The following is a 13,384-nucleotide window of genomic DNA, read 5'->3' on the forward strand; positions in this document are numbered from 1 at the left end:
GTCACTTACAATCTCCTTATCAGAAAGTACTAAGATTGTGCCTGAATAGAAAGTCTCTAAGAAGTCTTTTTTTTTTTTTTTTAAGTTCTCTCCTCATGCCTGGAAGCCAGATCATGGCTTATTCAACCACTCTCTCAGTCATTAATTTAAAACCACTAACATACCAACAGTGTACCAGCATGGTACTAAATATTAAGTTTATTCCTAAGCATTTCATTATTTTTGAAAGCTACTACAACCCAGAGAGGGCCACAACTGAGAGCCATCAGCCAGCAACATCCCCAGAAGTGGGAAACTTTGAACGCCTAAGTCCTAAGTGGGAAGTCTGAGCAGCATACAACAGCATCCATGAAATCGGGGATTAAAAAATTATGACCTGGGGGCCAAATCCAAACTAACACTTGTTTTTGTGAGTAAAATTTTATCAGAACATAGCTACATCCATGTATATTGTTCATGTACTGTCCATGGCTGCTATTGTGCTACAATATCATAATTAAGCTATTGTGACAGAAACTATTGCCTGCCCACCTAAAATATTTCCTTTCTGGAGCTGTACAGGAAGTGTGTGACATCCCCTGCACTGAATCACTGTAGGTTTGGTATAAGAAATAATATTATTTTGAGAAAAAAAATATGTACTTACCCCCTCTGCTGGGTATATTTCAGATTTATATGTGTGACTTCAGGTAATCCTTAGATACCCGCTGTGAGAAAGGTACTCATCTCATTTTTTTTTTTTTAATGATAAGGAAACTGAGGCTCTGGGGTATAAAGTGACCTATCAAGTGGTAGGGATGAAATAAATGCCAAGCCAGATTTGTTCAACTCTAAAACCAAATCCTTTCCAACCAATATACTTCACTTTTCATAGCATCTGGATAGGCACAAATCATATCCAACAACCTACCTCTGATTTTCCCTCTGCCTTCTACCCTGTATACTCCAATCATGAACGGAAACAGATCACCTGGCATACCTAGAAGATTGCTCTGAATGAAATCATCAAGCGGACCAGTTTTCAGGAAAGTCGTTGACTTAGGAAGACAAACTCCCCATTCCAACAAGGGAAGAACAAATTCTTTCATGCCCTCTGGGTAGGAAAGAAACCTGGGACCCTTAAACAAATACCTTGCCATTGGTTCCAATTTATAGTGTAAATCATCTTGACAATGCTCTTTAACCTTTCACTAGCTCAGTATTTAAACTGGCCTTGTTCCTGTTAATTCCTCCAAGTTCCCAGTTCTCCCTAGGCTTTTTGTAACTCTCCTCACAGAAGATAGTTTAATGATGTTTCCCACTAGATGGAAATTGACTTGAGGATAGGGAATGACTTGTTCATCTCTTTTTCTAACACTTAACCACCGTACCTGTTACTTTACTAGCATCTCATAAAGCCTTATTGTTATTTTTGTTGCTGCAGTTTATGGAATCTACCATGCAGGAGGTGTTGGATGCAGTCCAGATCAAAGTATTGCCTTTTGATTTATTCCGTACACCCAAACTGTAAAAAAAAAAAAAAAGTGCGGTCTTTTGTGACATAAGCTTCATTTGGTGATGATTAACTTTCTTAAAATTTTAATTCCAGTGTTGCTAGCATATAGTGTAATATCAATTTCAGGAGTACAATATAGTGATTCCAAAATTCCATATATTAATCAAGATGAGTTTCTTCTTAATCCTCTTCACCTATATCACTCATTCCCCACTGACTTTCTTCACCTCTGGTGATCCTCTGTTCTCTATAGTTAAAAGTCCATTTTTGGTTTATCTTTTTTTTTTTCCCCCTGTTCATTTGTTTTGTTTCTTAAGTTCCACAGATAAGTCAAATTATATAGTATTTGTCTCTGACTGGCTTGTTTTGCTTACAACTATACCCTCTAAATTCATCCACATTGTTGCAAATGGCAAGATTTTGTTCTCTTTTATGGCTGAATAATATGTTATGTATATATACCACATCTTCTCTATCCATTCGCCCATCAGTGGACACCTTGGACTGCTTCCATAGTTTGGCTATTTTAAATAATACTTCAATAAAGGCAGGGATGCATATATCCTTTCAAATTAGTGTTTTCATATTCTCTGGGTAAATACTCACCAGTGTGATTACTGAATCATAGGGTAGTTCTATTTTTTAATTTTTGAGGAACCTCTATACTGTTTTCCATAGTATCTACACCAATTTGGATTCCCCCACCAAAAGTACATGAGGGTTTCTTTTTCTCCACATCCTCACCAACACTTGTTTCTTCTGTTTTTTGTTTTAGCCATTCTGACAGGTGTGAGATGATATACCATTGTGGTTTTGATTTGTATTTCCCTGATGATGAGTGATGCTGAGCACCTTTTTATGTGTCTGATTATCTAGATGTCTTCTTTGGGAAAAAATGTCTGCTTATATCTTTTGCCTATTTTTTAATTAGATTTTTTGTTTTTTGGGTGTTGAGTTATATCAGTTCTTTATATATTTTGCATACTAACCCCTTATGGGACATGTCATTTACAGATATCTTCTCTCATTCAGTAGGTTGTCTTTCAGTTCTGTTGACAGTTTCCTTTGCTATGCAGAAGCTTTTTATTTTGATGTAGTCCCAATGATTATTTGTGTTTTTGTTTCTCTTGCTTCAGGAGAGATAGCTAGAAAAATGTTACAGCTGATGTCAGAGAAATCATTGCCTTTGCCCTCTTCTAGGATTTTTATGGTTTCAGTATCACATTTAGGTCCTTAATCCATTTTGAGTTTATTTTTACGTATGGTGTAAGAAAGTGGTCCAAAAAAAAAAAAAAGTGGTCCAGTTTCAGTCTTTTGCATGTTGCTATCCAATTTTCCCAACACTATGTGTTGAAGAAACTGTCTTTTTCCCATTTCATATTCTTACCTCCTTTGTCAAAGATTAACTGACCAGATAATTGTGGGTTTATTTCTGGGGTGTCTGTTCTGTGCTATTGATCTATGTGTCTGGTTTTTTATTTATTTATTTTTTATTGGTGTTCAATTTACCAACATACAGAATAACACCCAGTGCTCATCCCGTCAAGTGCCCCCCCCAGTGCCCGTCACCCATTCACCCCCACCCCCCGCCATCCTCCCCTTCCACCACCCCCTCCCAGAGTTAGGAGTCTCTATGCTCTGTCTCCCTTTCTGATATTTCCCACACATTTCTTCTCCCTTCCCTTATCTTCCCTTTCACTATTATTTATATTCCCCTAATGAATGAGAACATACACTGTTTGTCCTTCTCCAATTGACTTACTTCACTCAGCATAATACCCTCCAGTTCCATCCACGTTGAAGCAAATGATGGGTATTTGTCGTTTCTAATGGCTGAGGAATATTCCATTGTATACATAAACCACATCTTTATCCATTCATCTTTCGATGGACACCGAGGCTCCCTCCACAGTTTGGCTATTGTGGACATTGCTGCTAGAAACATCCGGGTGCAGGTGTCCTGGCGTTTCATTGCATCTGAATCTTTAGGGTAAATCCCCAACAGTGCAATTGCTGGGTCATAGAGCAGATCTATTTTTAACTCTTTGAGGAAGCTCCACACAGTTTTCCAGAGTGGCTGCACCATTTGTGTCTGTTTTTGTGCCAGTACCATACTGTTTTGATTACTATAGCTTTGTAGTGTAACTTGAAATCTGGAATTGTGATACCACAATCTTTGTTTTTCTTTTTCAAGATTGCTTTAGCAATTCAGAGTCTTTCATGGTTCCATACAAATTTTAAGATCGTTTTTTCTAGTTCTGCGAAAATGCCGTTGGTAATCTGATGGGGATTGCATTAAATCTATAGATTGCTTTGGATAGTGTGGACTTTTTAACAATATTTGTTCTTCCAATCCATGAGCATGGAATATCTTTCCATTTGTTTGTGTCATCTTCAATTTATTTCATCAGTGTTTTTTGGGGTTTTTTTTAAGATTTTATTCATTTATTCATGAGAGACAGAGAGAGAGAGAGAGAGAGAGAGAGAGGCAGAGACACAGGCAGAGGAAGAAGCAGGCTCCATGCAGGGAGCCTGTCTTGGGACTCAATCTTGGGTCTCCAGGATTAGGCCCTAGACTGAAGGCAGCGCTAAACCGCTGAGCCACCTGGGCTGCCCCTCATCAGTGTTTTATAGTTATCAGAGTACAGGTCTTTAACCTCCTTGGTTAAGTTTGTTCCAAGGTATTTTATTATCTTCGGTGTAATTATAAATGGGATTGTTTTCTTAATTTCTCTTTCTGCTTCTTCATTATTAGTGTATAGAAATGCAACAGATTTCTGTACAAAAACTTTGTATCCTGTGACCTTACTGAATTCATTTATCAGTTCTAGTAGTTTTTTAGTGGAGTCTTTAGGGTTTTCTATAAATATTATCATGTGATCTGCAAATAGTGAAAGTTTTACTTCTTCCTTACCAATTTGGATGCTTTTTATTCCTTTTTCTTGTATTATTGCTGTGGCTAAGAGTTCCAGTCTATGTTGAGTAAAAGAGGCCAGAGTGGACATCCTTGTCTTATTCCTGACCTTAGGGGAAAAGCTCTTAGTTTTCACCATTGAGTACAATGCCCTATATGGCATTTATTATGTTGAGGCAGGTTTCCTCTAAAACTAGCATATCATTTTTTTAATTACTCCTAAACCTTCAATTATACCTTTCCTTTCTACATGGATATTTATGCATAAGTAATATGCAGTATTTGTTCATATTTATAAAAAATGTTTGTGTAAATTCTATCATAGTCTATGTATTTTTCTAAAACATGTTCTTTTTACTTAAATTTTTCAGTGACAGTTATCACAATAATTCATATTACATAATCAAATACAGATAGTCATATTAAAAAAGCATAATCCTCACCTCATACCTCCTAACCCTTCATCTTAAACTTGCTGTTTCTTTCCCTATCTCTGGATGAAACCTCTGACAAGCTATATTCAGTAATAAAAATCCCCCATCCTTGTGCTCACAAGAATAGCCTCATTTTAGTAACTAATATATTTCAGCCAAGAATAAAAATTAAACCTAAGGCCTTTGTTCGGAGTTTTGGCTTCACTATCTTTCTAGCTTGGGCCTCCCTTGGAAGCCTTGGAGTTTAATAAGGCAATGGGGAAAAATACTGTTGATTATTTCTACATTTAGTTGTGCTGTGCTGCCTCTCCACCCCTCTAATTTATGGGCTAGGGTTCTGAATTCCACATACTCAGCGTTTGGGAAAGAAGAGTTGATGGGAAGGACAGGTGTGAGTATTGGTAAATGTCAGAAGCTGGACATGACGAACAGTCAAAGCAGATTCCTTTCCTTGGGGTACTTTTATGTAGGCTCTCTAGAGCTTTCCATTGGGACCATTTGGCATTTTATCCCATCTCCTACCTTGTAAAAAATGCATTTTCCTCTGCATTTTTTGCATACATCTTCCCTCTAAACCCTGCAAATTTGTCTATGTAGTGCCCTATTATTGGTCACCTTGCCCACTCCAACTCCCTTTCCCCTTCCCTCTTCTCACACAGAAATTAAAATGACTCCAGACTAGCTCTCCCCTCCATAGGAAGCCTAAACTAACCTAATAGCAAATCCATGCATCCTTGCCTATGTCACTGGAAATATAGTTAGATGCCAGTTCAATCTAAGAGCCAATTGATTCTAGCTCTTATTACTCAGAAATGTAATGCCAGTGTACTCTTAAAGCCAGGAAACAAATATCAAGCTCTCCCCTACAGTATCCTTGACGTTTCACTCACTCAAATTAAGGTTAAGAAGGCCTCCATACTGGGAAGCAAAAGAAAAAGAATCACACAATGCTGAACCTCTGTAAAGATATTCCTAACTTTCAATATCTAGCCCTATCATTTTCAGCACTTTATACCATCCAGTTGAGTGATGAGCTCAGATCTCATATTACTTTTTTCTGCATGGGTGGTTTTATAACTTCACTAGAATATGTATGTATTTGCCATCTCTTTTCTCACAGCCTCAGTAGAAATTATAACCATAAAGAGCATATTTTAACATGATATTCCATACTAATTTTATGCTAATTTAAAATTGTTGCATTAAAAATAAAAGTTCAGTGAAACTTAATAAAGGGAACCCTCACTAAAGTGGACTCAGGCTGCTAGAAGGGAAGGCTGGAAGGGGGACCTGTACTGCTCAGTGTCAATTACAGATCCCCTAACAGAAGAATCTCAACAGGAAAGAATCACCAGTTACAGGCCCCAACAGGGAAAGATGTACATGGCATCTTCTATAAGAAACTGACCACCTCTGCAACTCAGCCAATGAGAAACTATCGTCACCCTGAATTCTTGCTTCTCTTCAATGGACTTCGTTCTAAACAGCCTCTCTCAACTTCCTCTTCTTTCTCCAGAAAATAACATTCTTCTCCTTTATTTGTTGGATTTCCCTATAGTTTTGCCAGAGCTTGCTTATCCCAGATTGCAATCCTCTGCTATTCTTGAGCAAACCCATTCTTGCTGATAAAATAACTGCCGGTTTTATTTTTAAGTTTTATAAAACAGGATGAACGTCTTTCTTGAATACTGACCATAAACCACTTGAGCCGGTGTTGTCATCAACTCTAAGACTTGTCTTAGAAATCCTACAGCACTTGGGAGCAATATTTTTCTGCTCCAGTTTCTCTTTGGAGTTTTTGCCCTCACATCTTGATATGCTGCTCTTTTGACAACAAATAATATGGGTCATCAAATAAGCCAGATATTGTTCATGTACCCATCCCTGGTTCCCAGGATGACATTATTTCCAAACAGAATTCCTAATGCTGGTTCCTTTAATACTGAATTATTACTCTAGAGCTTGTTTCTCTTCACACTGTACACTCCCGAAAAGTCCAGTCCTTTTACCACCATATGATACCTGTCCCTAGTCAAAAATTGCTCCTACACACTTGATTCTTTTTTTTAAGATTTTATCCATTAAGGGGGGCAGGGCAAGATGGCATTAGATTAGGGGTCCTCAACTCACCTGGTCCCACCAACTTACCTAGATAACTTCCAAATCATCCTGAACACCTACGATTTCGACCTGAGATTTAAAGAGAGAACAGCTGGAACGCTACAGAGAGAAGGGTTTTGGCTTCTTGCAAGGTAGGAAGGCGGAAAAGAATTAAATAAAAATGAATCAAGTGGGGGAGGGGCACCGCGAGGATCCTATGCTCACCCCCGGGGCAAGCGGAGGCCAGGAGGACACAGGGCAGCGAGGACCCTCCTGCCGCAGGGCGCCCCCGAGCCGTGCAGATCAGCACCCCGCCCCCGGAGCATCCAGGCCAGTGCGGACTGGGAGACTGCGGCAGTGACTGCGGGAGCTGACTCCAGAGCTGGAAGGCCGGCTGCCGCCAGTGTGGTTGTTCCTCCTGGTGTCACCCTGTGCCTGGGATGGAGCCGGGCCGCCAGGGAACAGGGGCCTCACGGGATAAACAGCTCCCACTGAGCCCGGCACCTGGCAGGGGGGCGGGGGAGGCACAGGGCAGCTCCCCCAGGTGCACACACCTGAGAATCAGCACAGCAGGCCCCTCCCCCAGAAGGTCAGTTGGAAGGACAGGGGAAGAGCAAGTTCTTGAGCAAGCAACACTGGAAAGCTCCAGGGGAAGTCAAGGGATTTATAGTATATAGAACTAGAAGGTACCTCTCCCCCCCCTTTTTTTTTCCTTTTTTTCAGTACAGCTTGTTTTATATTAGACTAAAAATTTCCAATATTTTTTCTTTTTTCCCATCTCAACTACAATATTTTGTTACCTCTTCATTTTCTTTTTTTTTTTAATTTTTATTTATTTATGATAGTCACACACAGAGAGAGAGGCAGAGACACAGGCAGAGGGAGAAGCAGGCTCCATGCACCGGGAGCCTGACGTGGGATTCGATCCTGGGTCTCCAGGATCGCGCCCTGGGCCAAAGGCAGGCGCCAAACCGCTGCGCCACCCAGGGATCCCTACCTCTTCATTTTCAAATTTCTTCATCTTTGATTTTCATATTTCTACAATTACATGTCTGAGATATATTTCCCACTTCTGGATTCCCTTCAACATACTCAATTTAATTTTGGGAGATATATGAGATTTTTTGTTTTGTTTTGTATTTTTTGTTTTCTCTGCCTCATTTTGTTTTTACAAGGGTGGAAGTTAATATTTCTAAAACATGACGAGCATGCACCCAGAACCAAGTGGTATACTGTGCTGGTTCATTCTGTGACATTATATTCTCTTTTCATTCCCATTCTGCCCCCCTCTTTTATCTCATTTATGTTTTGGTGATCAATGTGAGGGCTTTCTACAAGTATTTCTGGTTTATATAAATTTGGGACTGAGCATCTTCTAACATACAGAACTTAATACATTCAGAACCAAGAGGATCACCCTCTAGGACTCATCAGAATCATCTAGGGTGAAATTTACTTAGGTCGTGGTTGATAGTCTTGATTTAGCCTGCTCATACAGCCACTCTGGACTGAGAAAAATGACTAGAAGGAAGAACTCACCACAAAAGAGAATCAGAAACAGTACTCTCTGCCACAGAGTTACAGAATATGGATTACAATTTGATGTCAGAAAGCCAATTCAGAAGCACAATCATAAAGCTACTGGTGGCTCTAGAAAAAAAAGCATAAAGGATTCAAGAGACTTCATGACTGCAGAATTTAGATCTAATCAGGCCAAAATTAAAAATTAACTTCATGAGATGCAATTGAAACTGGAGGTCCTAACGATGAGGATTAATAAGTTGGAAGAGTGAGAAACATAGAAGACAAGTTGATGGCAAGGAAGGAAGCTGAGGAAAAAAGAGAAAAACAATTAAAAGACCATAAGGAAAGGTTAAGGGAAATAAATGATAGCCTCAGAAGGAAGAATCTACGTATAATTGGGGTTCCAGAAAACGCCGAGAGGAACAGAGGGCCAGGAAGCATATTTGAATGCTAAGAATATAATATAATCATATAATCATATAATCATAGCTAAGAATTTCCCTAATTTGGAGAGGGAAACAAGCATTCAGATCCAGGAGATAGAGTGGTCCCTCCAAAAAATCAATAAAAACCGTTCAACACCTTGACATTTAATAGTGAAACTTGCAAATTCCAAAGATAAAGAGAAAATCCTTAAAGCAGTGAGAGATAAGAGATTCTTAACTTATATGGGGAGAAATATTAGACTAACAGCAAACCTCTCCAAGAGACCTGGCAGGCCATAAAGGGCTGGCAGGATATATTCAGGGTCCTAAATGAGAAGAACATGCAGCCAAGAATACTTTATCAAGCAAGGCTCTCATTCAGAGTAGAAGGAGAGATAAAGAGCTTCCAAGATAGGCAGACACTGAAAGAATATGTGACCACCAAACCAGCTCTGCAAGAAATATTAAGGGGGACCCTGTAAAAGAAAGACAAAGCCCAAAGAAATAGTCCACAAAACAGGGACTGAATATGTATTACAATAACACTAAATTCATATATTTCAATAGTTACTCTGAACGTGAATGGGCTAAATGATCCCATCAAAAGACGCAGGGATTCGGACTGGTTAAAAAAGCAAGATCCATCTATTTGCTGTCTACAAGAGACTCATTTTAGACCTAAGGACACCTCCAGCCTGAAAATGAAAGGGTGGAGAACCATTTACCATTCAAATCATCCTCAAAGGAAAACTGGGATAGCAATCCTCATATCAGAAAAATTAAAGCTTATCCCAAAGACTGTAGTAAGAGATGAAGAGGGACACTATATCATACTTAAGGGTCTATCCAACAAGAAGACCTAACAATCATGAATATTTATGCCACTAATGTGGGAGCTGTCAAGTATATCAATCAATAACCAATATATCAATTAATAACCAAAGTAAAGATATACTTAGAGGACAGCCTGGGTGGCTCAGTGGTTTAGTGCTGCCTTCACCCCTGGGGCCTGATCCTGGAGACCCAGGATCGAGTCTCACATCAGGCTCCCTGCATGGAGCCTGCTTCTCCCTCTACCTGTGTCTCTGCCTCTCTCTCTCTCTCTCTCTCTCTCTAATAAATAAATAAAGAATCTTTTTTTAAAAAGATATACTTAGATAATAATACACTAATAGTAGGAGACCTCAACATGGCACTTTCTGCAAATGACATATATTCTAAGCACATCACCGAAGAAACAAGGGTCTTTAATGATACACTGGACCAGATGGATTGCACAGATATATACAGAACTTTCTATCTGAACGCAACTGAATACACATTCTTCTCAAGTGCACATGGAACTTTCTCCAGAATAGACCACATCCTGGGTCACAAATGAGGTCTCAATTGATACCAGAAGATTGGGATTGTCTCCTGCATATTTTCAGACCACAATGCTTTGAAACTAGAACTCAATCACAAGAAGAAATTTGGAAGAAACTCAAACATGTGGAGGTTAAAGAGTACCCTACTGAAAGATGAATGGGTCAACCAGGAAATTGGAGAAGAATTAAAAAGATTCATGGAAACTAATGAAAATGAAGATACAACCATTCAAAATCTTTGGGATACAGCAAAAGCAGTCCTAAGAGGGAAATACATCACAGTACAGGCATCCCTCAAAAAATTGGAAAAAAAACCTCAAATACACAAGCTGACCTTGCACCTAAAGGAACTGGAGAAAGAACAGCAAATAAAACCTACAACAAGCAGAAGACGAGAAATAATAAAGATTTGAGCAGAACTCAATGAAATAGAGACCAGAAGAACTGTAGAACAGATCAACAAAACCAGGAGTTGGTTTTTTGAAAGCATTAATAAGGTAGATAAACCATTAGCCAACCTAATTAAAAAGAAAAAAGACTCAAATTAATAAAATCATTAATGAAAGAGGAGAGACCACAACCAATACCAAGGAAATACAAACGATTTTAAAAACGTATTATGGGGGGGGGGGTAGCATTTAAGGGAGGAAATTTGAGAGAATCTATGCTTAACCAGAGGATCCTTTTCACACCCCTCTCCCCAATTGAGCAGAATGTGAAGAAATGGAGAAGTTGTTGGTAAAGTGAGAGTAGTCTGCTCCAGTTGGGCCACTGTGATGCTTTAGGATGACAGCAACAAGTGATGGCTGCTGACAGGAACGGGTCCCCCAGGGTTTCAGTGCATCCAGATATACCACAACACCACAGCCAATTCTTTCCAGGTTGTGGGCAGGAAGGTGCAGCCAGACCAGCAGGTGGTCATCAACTGTGCCATTGTCTGGGGTATCAAGTACAACCAGGCCACCCCCACCTTCCATAGGTGGTGCAACACCCGCCAGGTCTGGGGCCTCAACTTTGGGAGCAAGGAGGATGATGCACAGTCCGCAGCAGCCATAACCAGTGCCCTTGAGACTTTGGAAGGAGGGGAGCCTCCACCACCCCCGCCACCTGTGGCACCTTCCACCTGGTCTGTCCAGAACGGTCTTGCCTCAGAGGAGATGGAGCAGCAGAAAAGGCAGCAGCCAGCCCGCCAGAGCACCTGGAGCGCCAAGTCTCCAATGCAGGAGGGTCTCCTGCTCACCCAGCTGGGGGATCACGCCCCCCTCCAGGACCTCCTCCTCCTCCCTTGGTATGTCCCTCTCAGGAGGCTCCGTGGCAGGGCACAGAGCAGGGGCAGGCCCACCGCCTGCGTCCCCTCTTCCCACAGCACAAGGCCCCAGGGGTGGGGGAACGGGGCCCCCGGCCTTGCAGCAGCCATTGCGGAAGCCAAACTCAGGAAAGTCAGCAAGCAAGAGGAGGCCTCAGGGGGGCCCTCAGCCCCTAAAGCAGAGAGCACTCGTAGCACGGGCGGGGGGCCAATGGAAGAGATGAACGCCATGCTGGCCGGGAGAAGAAAAGCCACACAAGTTGGGAAGAAACCCCCAAGGATGAATTTGCCAGTGAGGAGCCAGAGGCCAGAGGCCAGAGGCCAGAGGCCAGAGTCCCAGTCCCAGCCCAGAGTAAATCTGTGCGGAGACCCTGGGAGAAGAACAGCACAACCTTGCCAAGGATGAAGTCCTCTTCTTCCTGACCACTTCTGAGGCCCACCCCTCCACTCCCAGCTCCAGTGACGAGTGGAGAGAGTGAAACAGGAGCTTCTGGAAGAAGTGAGGAAGGAACTGAAAACAGGAAAAAAAGAGATCATTGAAGCATTTGTCCAGGAGCTGAGGAAGCCGGGTTCCCCTTGACCACAGGGCCTCAGAAGATCCTGTATCTCCTTTCTGCACACCTCGCTGTCACCCGCTTTCTCTGCCTCAACTCGACTTGGAATTGGCTAAATACCACACAGGAATGCATCTCCCCCACTCACCTCCTACTTGGAAAATCAAGGGGTGTGGCTTCCTTGGTCTCCCCCCAGGGTCACAGCCATACTGGCTGCTGATTGGCTAGGGAGAACCCCACCCTTTGCTCCCTTTGGTCCTTCCCCTTTGCCATCCCTTGGGGCTGGATCCTCTGTTGGTGATGTACCAAGTGACCCCACAGTAAGGGGGAGGGAAGGAGGGAATTCCACATTCCCTTGTTCTAGATTCACTTTAACGCTTAATGCCTTCAATTTTTTTTTAAGGAAAAAATGTATATATTTAGGTTTTGGGGGAGAAGGGAAATTTTGCTTCTCTTTCATTTTGATAAAATTGGGGTATAGGAAGTTTTTATTTATTTATTTTTCTCAGACATAGACTTTATTTTTATTTATTTTTTATAATAAATTTATTTTTTATTGGTGTTCACTTTGCCAACTTACAGAATAACACCCAGTGCTCATCCCATCAAGTGCCCCCCTCAGTGCCCGTCACCCCTTCACCCCCACCCCCTCCCTCCTCCCCTTCCACAACCCCTAGTTCGTTTCCCAGAGTTAGGAGTCTTTATGTTCTGTCTCCCTTTCTGATATTTCCCACACACTTCTTCTCCCTTCCCTTATATTCTCTTTCACTATTATTTATATTCCCCAAATGAATGAGAACATATAATGTGAAGTAAGTCAATCGGAGAAGGACAAACAGTATGGGAAGTTTTTAAATGCTGCACCCAGAGCTTGTCCCCTTTTGGGCAGCTATGTAAGGGGATATCCCACCAGGCTGGGGGCATCTCCCTCACCCCACCCCCATCCCAGGGAGCTCCCTTCCCTTTGGCTCCTTCCCCTTTTCTATGAGGAATTAAGATGCTATAACTTTTAGGTACCTCAGTTTTTTGGTTTTTAATTTGGGTAGGTTTTGGAGTCCACCTGGGGAAAATAAGATGAGGGAGAAAGGAAAGAGGGTGGAAACCTCCCCTCTCCCACCTTCACCTTTAGTTTCTTGAAAATGGTCCCCTATGGAACAAATCTGCCAGTTTTTTATTTAAAAAAAAATATTATAAGCAGCTATATGCCAATACATTAGGCAATCTAGAAGAAATGGACACACTTCTAAAAACCACAAATTACCAAA

At 41.3% G+C, this 13,384-nt stretch overlaps 1 pseudogene; it reads left to right on the forward strand.

The window, feature by feature from the left end:
- The first annotated feature begins 3,761 nt into the window (after positions 1-3,761).
- On the forward strand, positions 3,762-12,145 carry LOC112659263 (vasodilator-stimulated phosphoprotein-like; annotated as a pseudogene).
- The last annotated feature ends 1,239 nt before the right edge of the window (positions 12,146-13,384 follow it).

Source organism: Canis lupus, chromosome 18 (genome assembly GCF_003254725.2).
Source record: "Canis lupus dingo isolate Sandy chromosome 18, ASM325472v2, whole genome shotgun sequence".
Lineage (NCBI taxonomy): Eukaryota > Metazoa > Chordata > Mammalia > Carnivora > Canidae > Canis > Canis lupus.